A 6,953-nucleotide genomic window follows, 5' to 3' on the forward strand; every position below is an offset into this window, starting at 1 on the left:
GGAGGAAAAAGGGGGAGGCTTGCAAGCCGAAGAACAGCTTCCCAATCGTGAAGCACGGGGGTGGCAGCATCATGTTGTGGGGGTGCTTTGCTGGAGGAGGGACTGGTGCACTTCACAAAATAGATGGCTTCATGAGGAAAGGAAAATTACGTGGATATATTGAAGCAATATCTCAAGACATCAGTTAGGAAGTTGAAGCTTGGTCGCAAATGGGTCTTCCAAATGGACAATGACCCCAAGCATACTTCCAAAGTTGTTGCAAAATGGCTTAAGGACAACAAAGTCAAGGTATTGGAATGGCCATCACAAAGCCCTGACCTCAATCCTATAGAAAATTTGTTGGCAGAACTGAAAAAGCGTGTGCGAGCAAGGAGGCCTAGAAACCTGACTCAGTTACACCAGCTCTGTCAGGAGGAATGGGCCAAAATTCCCGCAACTTATTGTGGGAAGCTTGTGGAAGGCTACCCGAAACGTTTGACCCAAGTTAAACAATTAAAAGGCAATGCTACTAAATACTAATTAGTATGTACATGTAAACTTCTGACCCACTGGGAATGTGATGAAAGAAATAAAAGCTGAAATAAATCATTCTCTCTACTATTATTCTGACATTTCACATTCTTAAATTAATATGTCAGATGAGAGCCAGAAATCTTGCTTGTTTGTAGGTGACATAATACTTATTTTCCACCATAATTTGCAAATAAATTCATAAAAAATCCTACAATGTGATTTTCTGGATTTGTTTTCTCATTTTGTCTGTCATAGTTGAAGTGTACCTATGATGAAAATTACAGGCCTCTCTCATCTTTTTAAGTGGGAGAACTTGCACAATTGGTGGCTGACTAAATACTTTTTTGCCCCACTGTATATGGAATTCATATGGAGGACGTACCAACCAGGGTTGAGGTAAATTTTAATTGAAGTCAGTCAATTCAGAAAGTGACTTGAATTTAAAATCCCAAAATGTAAAAAATTCACATAAATTGCTTCTCTTTTTGAGCTTATTGAGAAGATATTGTCTTGAATTTGAATAGACCTCAACTGTGAAAAACCCAGCAGCGTTGCAGTTTGACAAACTCAAACCGTTGCACCTGGCACCTACTAACATACCCCATTCAAATGCACTTAAATATTTTGTCTTGCCCATTCACCATCTGAATGGTGCCCATTCACCATCTGAATGGTTCCCATACACAATCCATGTCTTAATTGTCTCAAGATTTAAAAATCCTTCTTAAACGTGTCTCCTCTCCTTCATCTGCACCAGGTATGGGCAACTTTGATGGGGGCCACAAAAAAACTCATCATGAGGAGCTGCAGTGGCTCGTGGGTCTGCGTGCCCACATCCATGGGCCTACAAAAGAGGGGCCATGGGCCCCTGATCTACATTGATTGAAGTGGATTTAACAGGTGACATCAAGAAGGGATCATACCTTTCACCTGGATTCACCTGGTCAGTCTGTCATGGAAAGAGCAGGTGTTCCTAATATTTTGTACACTCTGTGACGATGACATCATGACAGAATCTCTCAATTGGAATTACAGAAGGTCCTATGGACCATAGAGATCATATTAAATATGCATGTTCAATATGTAATTCTATGCTACTGTATCTGACCAAGGGGAACCTCGTGGAAAAAGTCCCACCGCTCAACTTGACCTGTGCCAATGCTGATGGATAAAGAACCCATCCCGTGGTTTGACATGTCCCTCTGATGTTGCTATGTTTCTGTCAAGCTGGACGTACAGTAGAATTTGCCCCCATCTACAGACCTGACCTAGGGTCAGCTCACCAAACCTCTGTGCAACAAAAACTATTTGAAGGTAAAATCATAGCATTATCTTTGACCAGGGGCCGTATGTGCAGCATCAGGGTAGCCTAGTGGTTAGAGCGCTAGACTAGTAACCGGAAGGTTGCAAGTTCAAACCCCCGAGCCAACAAGGTACAAATCTGTCGTTCTGCCCCTGAACAGGCAGTTAACCCACTGTTCCTAGGCCGTCATTGAAAATAAGAATTTGTTCTTAACTGACTTGCCTGGTTAAATAAAGGTAAAAAAAAAATCAAGTGTCTCAGAGTAGGTGATGATCTTGGATCAGGTCTCCCCTGTCCAAATAACTGTATTCATTACAATCTGAAAGGGAAAACTGTTCATGAATCCCCACTCCTGCTCTAAGACGCTTGATACATACAGCCCCTGTGCATAAGGGTAGCTCCATCCTACACTCAGCCCCAGCCTGCTTGTTGGGAAGGTGGTCTAGGGGGTATGACTAAGTCTGAGCCATGGCTAAGTCTGAGCCATGGCTGAGTGACGTCTGCCTACCTGTGGGGACAAGAAGCACCATGTAACGCTAGCTACCCCTGGAGCATTGTGATGACTCAGCATTTCAAGGTTAACTAATCAAAAGTGTGAAATTCACTGAGCTGAAAATGACATTAAAGTCCCCTTAAGCTTTATTAAAAACGTTTTCTCTCTCAATTTCACGGTAGGGCAAAAAATGCAAAAAAAAATGTATTGGGGAATTAGTTTCAGCACCGCCGAGCAGAGCAATATCACAGAGAGTTCAGGGGACGTTGTGCATGCAAATGGGAGTGATGAAACTGCAATAAAATGATAATGATTTTGGGAAATTTCACGAGCTTGGTGCACGGTTTGACTTTGCTATTCCTATATTTTTTAGAGGCATTGTTGTGGAGGAAAAAGGAGGGAGTACATGGATAAACCTAAGTCTGTGTAATCACCACTCACCACGTTCAATGTACCCTCTAAATAAGATGCTTTTGAGACAGTCAGTAGCACATAAGGAGGACTGTGTGCTCCAATGCCATACTGACTGCACTATTAGGCATAGCTGTAGCAGAGCATGTGGGGCTGAGAAGGAAAGCGAGGGGGAGGTGGGTTGATACTTACTGCTCAGGCTGAGTGAGCATGCCTGAGTAAACCCTGTTTCCAGGCAGGTTTCAGGAGACCAGACAACGCCCAGAGGCTTCTCTCTCTCTCCTCATTTCTGAAAGAGTGCCTGTTACGTAATGCAGCTCGACATTTAGCTGCAGCCTGTGTGATCTACTTTGCTGGCAGGAAGAGGAGCGAGATGGGTGTGTGTTAGAAGGGGTTACTGGCGTCTTGCAGGGGCATAGCCACTCCCTGGCTGCCTCTTCACACACACACACACACACACAACCCTGACAAAGCAGTGTCGGTGTCCTTGTTCTAGCTGGAATCCAGAGAGTCTTATCTAGCCATTAACTTCACCTCCCCTCCCTATTGCAGAGCCGCCTCTACACATAAGGCTACGGTCAGCTCTCTCTCTCTCGCTGTACCTTTGACTCTCTTTTTCTTTCTCTCTTTTTTAAACCCGTCCTTGATCTCTCTCTCAACACCCTCAGAGCAGGTGCAGTATATCAAACACCCACTGAGATAAAGCCTGGGCTGTGGTCGTTGAACCCATGAAACCTCTCCGACACATTTACCTGTCACAGAACTGTGCTTGTATAATGGGGAGGGTGAGGCTGCTGACTGAATGACTCATACATAAATAAGAGGAGAGGATAGTGACCAATGGACAGCACTGTGCTGTTTTAGATCTCAGTGACTCAGACTATGCAAAAAAAAGACTTAATAGCACAAAATAAAATGTACATTGGCCTCAGATACAGAGCCCTAGCTTTCTCTGGATTATGTTGATCCCTGAGTGTCAAAGATTCCTCTAGTCTAGAGAGTATGACATTTATGACTTAGCAACGGAAGAACATTCCAGTAAATCAGAGGAAAAGAGGTGGTGTGTCTCATCATTCTGACTCTGGCATAATGGATGGGATCACATAAAGGAGAACATTCCAGACCCCCAGAATCGTATCCATATCTCTGCTACAGAGAGAATCGCATTGCCCATTCTTCTACCAGCCATAGAAAATTCTACAGATGAATAAACCCTCAAACCCAGTGTTTTATCAAAGCTTTCCTGGTAATGCTTCCTTCTAGTTACACTGACAAACGCAGCTCGATCTATCCTGTCTATTCACTGTGTAGCCATACATATGCCCAGGCTTGCCTTGCTTAAAGCCTATGTAACACCATAATTGTAGAGCAGAACGAGAGACAAGACACCGCTCTCCTTGTTTAATGTGATTTTGCTATTACACAGAGGAATAATGGGTATCTGGGTCTTTCTTTTTCAAAACAAACCTTTGCCGTTGACTGACTGACTGGATGCATGTCAGGAGTTAGTGGAAGTGCCCAGAAATCTCCCGAGGGGACTCAAAATGCCACATTCTGCATGGTTCACACTTAAACTCAATCATCTTGTGGAATGGGGTGACACACCTACAGTGGTTTCATGGCATCAATGTCTTCTGTTATAGATACACACATAAAAGCCTTAGCCTTCTCTCTGAGATGAAAGGTTGTCTGTGTCTTCTGGCTGTGGTCTCCTGAGGGATAGGGAATTCTACCTCCAACCCACTCTATGGGCCCTGGTCAAAAGTAGTGCACTTTGTAGAGAATAGGGCATATCAAGTGGGCTTTCCCATTTCTTTTCCTCCTCTCTCACTGTGACACTGTCTCCATGACAAACACTGGGCTCCTTCTCCACAGTCTTCCTGCATGACTGGCTCTAATGATGGGGTAAAGGAGCAGGATCAGGAGCCTACCACTGGATACAGGCGCTGCCATCCGGAATGATTGCATCCTAGCCACGGGGAAATGCACATTTCATTTGTCCTTTATTTAAGCGTACAGTCATCATAATCTATTAAAAGAATTGTACTACAGAATAAAATGAAAACGAGTTGGTTTATTTCACTAATTCATGTCACACACACACACACACACGTGGGTGGTGATCTCTTGCCGACAGATTCCACAATAAAGGGCTGGTCCTTGCAGTCCTCCTGGCATTAGAATTTGTGGTGGTGATTCTCAAACTTGATAGGCTAATCTGGACTTTCCAGTATGATTTGTATGTTCTATAAGACAAGTGTTCCATGTAGACTGAGAACTGCTTTCACTCATTGGCCCTTATGACAAAAAACAACCCTTCTTCCCCCATTACATTCACTCCCATAACTCTCACCCAGATATTCACTACCAAGACCAGGGACTAATTGTACTGGTGACCTCATGAAGACATTCTGAATCAATGGATGACAAATCAATGGATGACAAATCCATCAAATCTGTATTCAATATTGTTCACTTAGTGACATTTTTTTTCATGAGGTTATGATACCCATTAATTTGTGTATGCAGCATTGCAGGTGTATTCCCACTTCTGGAGGGCTGAGTCGCTAATGGCACCCTATTCCATATAGTGCACTACATTTGACCAGGGCCTGGAAATAAAACAAGTGGGCTCATAAACCTTGTAATAGCTTATTCCTTTATTCTTGGTGGTCACACTTTTGGGTAAAATAGTATAGGCTGATCCAACCATTAATGACATTTTAACTGCAAAGTATCTTGCAAAGATGTGTGTGTGGCTACAATCTTGTTCAATCTACCACACCCACTAGCCTACTTATCAAATATGGTTTACTCTGGATTATATTGACGCTGTATGTGTGAGATCAGAGATATTACAGAAAGAAGGAGATAGGAATCCCATTAGTCAATGACTTGGAGGAACGCGTAACGCCCCACCCAGCAGACTGTGGACCAATCGCGTTCACGTTGTCATGCTGCGTCACACGGTTGCTAACGCTAATTGTCACGTAAATCCCTCCTCAAAGTCAGGGTATGATGCTGCTTTCAAAACAACCCGGAATTTGGAAATGTCAGACTTCCGACTTCAGTGTGTTCAAGACAACTGGGAACGATCTCTGACTGGGAAAAATAATTTTCAACAGTCATCCAACTCTGAATTCCAGTTGGCAACGATTGGCCTCTTCCTAAAGCTCTGACTTTCTGACCTGAAGACGTCACTAACATCATGATTTGACCCAATTTTTTTTGAGTTCCTAGTTGTCTTGAAAGCACTATTAGTTGAGAAACCTGCCTATTTTCCTCAAAAGTATGCAATCTCACGATTCCAAAGGAATATAATATTACAGAGAACAAGTTAATTATCTTACATCTCTGAAAATGTTTTAATGTTGTACTTGTTGTTGACGAAATTCATGCGAATGTTTGGTTTTTGAGCTTGCGACCAATTCACTCCTTGGAGGAGAGCTCTCCTTGTCCCAGAATCACCCAGAATGCACTGTGTGGCCCATTGATGATGCATGGGCAACTTACACAATGGCCGTTAATACTATTCCAAAGGAGTTTCCCATCTCCTCAAAAGTATCTCTGGAGGAATGCACTGAGGTATATATAGAGAGAAATTGTAATGGCATGTTTTCGTAGGCACCAACTCCACCACAGTTAGTTGGACAAAGCCTATGAGGAAAATGAATGCAGTTTTTGGATAAACTACAAAAATAAACATAGGCTTAGGAGATCTTATACTTCTTGTTCTATGAGATAATCATCAGCTAACGTCATTTTTGATAATTTGGAAGGATTTATACAATCATAAAAAACACATAAATCACATAAAGGCTTCATAATTAATAAAGGTCACGTTAACTGATTATTATCTCATAGAAGAAAGCGTATATGATCTCCTAAACCTGTCTTAACCATAGACCTTATTTTCGGCGTTAATTCCAAAACCCTATTCTTTCCCTATAAATGTTTCCCATAGGGATGGCTGAACGAACCAGAGGTAACTTATTTCCGGGTTTTAGGTGTACAAACGGACGATCTCTATTGGTGTGACGGGAGGGCGTTGGATATCCATGGTAATAGTGACGTCTCCTCTCTTGCTTTAATTGGTTGAGTTCGTTTTGCATGGCCCGGTGTCCCGGTTAAGTAGAGAGTTCGCTTTAAGATCCAATGGAATGGTAGAAAACATACCAACTCCGCATACCTGGCGCACCGGGCCATGCAAAACAAAATTTCCCATTGGAGAAA

The sequence above is a fragment of the Oncorhynchus nerka genome, linkage group LG13 (genome assembly GCF_034236695.1).
Source record: "Oncorhynchus nerka isolate Pitt River linkage group LG13, Oner_Uvic_2.0, whole genome shotgun sequence".
NCBI classification, from domain to species: Eukaryota; Metazoa; Chordata; class Actinopteri; order Salmoniformes; family Salmonidae; genus Oncorhynchus; species Oncorhynchus nerka.